Raw genomic sequence first — 1,761 nt, 5'->3', positions numbered from 1 at the left:
AAGTGGGAGCTGCAATCTACTTACCAAACTCTGTCCTTGGGCAAGGCTGCATCATCCTGAAATGAGAGGTGTCTGTCCGCATGTGCTGGTTGTCCTGCTCATACAGTATTTCTGATCCCAAGGACATGAATGCATCTCAGAGCCAGGAAATCCAAGTCTCAATAACCCATTCTTTTTTTTTTTCTCACACAGCATTGCCTTTATCCATAAAGAGAATCTACAAATTGAATTGTGATTTTTTTAATTCTAAGGGAACATCTTAATAGAAAAGATTTGTCCATTTGTTTCGCAAACATATATTCACCTCCTCTGCACAAGACAAACTTCCACAGTGTACAGAGACCGCAAGGGCGAAGCCCATGGTGGTGTCCAGGAGCTGACATTTCCATGACAAGACAAGCTGTCTGAGCAGATAATTGCCCTAAAGGGGATCGGAGTGAAGAGAGGGAGAAGTTTTAGCTCTGAGATGCTTGAGGGGCATTTGGGGGGAGCCTTGAAGGATGAGAAATGGAATACCTGGAGATGGGGGTGGAATTCAGGGGGGCAGAGGGCGGCTCCATGCAGTGGGACAGACCCTCCGCTACCCCTGCGCTGGCCTGAGCCGCCTGAGCCTCCTGACCGCCTTTCTCGTGGACTCAGCCTGTCGCCTTTCCCTTCCCAGCTCAGGCTCCGTGGCCCACCACTGTGTCCCGTCTCACACCCAAGACACTCGAAGGTTTGATGGAGAGTCTCCCACCTCCTGCGCCCCCGACAGTCCCCTTCTTTGTACCCATACTGGTGAGTTGAGGCTCTTGAGAAAAAGTCCCACAGCCATGCTAGTGGCGCTCCAGCCTCGGGGTTCCTCCCACTGGGGACCCTCAGCAGCACCCCACCTCCACCCTGTTTCCTGGGAGCTCTCCTCCCGTTCTCCTCACTGCTAAGTCAAAACCACAGCTTCCCTCAGGCTCACCCCAGTGCCCTCCCTACCCTGCGAGGTGGGAGACGGGGCCTCATCAGCTGCTCACTGCCACCCAGCAGAGTCCCAGGTGGCCCTCCTCACGCTCCTGGCAGAGGGGACTGGGCGCCTCCATTCATCACTCCGACCTCATCTCTGCCAGGAGTGTCTCTGGGGTATGACCCCCGCTCGTCTCTCTCCTCAGCCTCTTCCCTCATCCCCTGCGTGGCCAGCACTGCTGTGGGGACCTAAAGGACAGCTGCGAACAGAGCAAACTGCGTGTGCGCCTCATGCCCTTCCGCTGCTCCTCCTCCTCGGCACCCAGCGGGCTCCAGGCTCCACCCGAGCGTCCAGCGCCCGAGCCCATCTCGCTCGCAGCCTCCAGCCTTTGCCCCTGTGCTCTCCTTGCCTGGGGTGTCCTTTCCACCCCTTCCCTTCATTGCCTTTCTGCCTCCCACCCGGACTACCCAGATGGGGACCCTCCTGTGGGCCCTGGCCTGTGCTACCGCTGTCATGGCCCACCCGCTGGGAGAAACCATCTCTCTAACCAGACCGAGGTTGCTGCAGCCCCGCAGTGTGGCCCCCAACAAAAAGCGTGGCACGGTTCCTACTCCGTGCGTGGTCACGAGGCCCTAATCCGAATGCTAACAGTTCCCACTGCCACTCCCTGCTGGCACCGTTCAAAGCGCAGTTCTATCCCTTAGTTCACACTCTCGGTCATCATCCTGGGTGACTAATTACTAAGGCGACCTCCACTCCCACAGAGGAAGAAACTGAGGTTTCAAGAAACTAAACCACTCACTCTGTTCACACTGCTGGGAACACAT

Source organism: Molossus molossus, unplaced genomic scaffold (assembly GCF_014108415.1).
Source record: "Molossus molossus isolate mMolMol1 unplaced genomic scaffold, mMolMol1.p scaffold_m16_p_3, whole genome shotgun sequence".
Taxonomy (NCBI): domain Eukaryota; kingdom Metazoa; phylum Chordata; class Mammalia; order Chiroptera; family Molossidae; genus Molossus; species Molossus molossus.
This window is presented reverse-complemented; position numbering follows the sequence as displayed.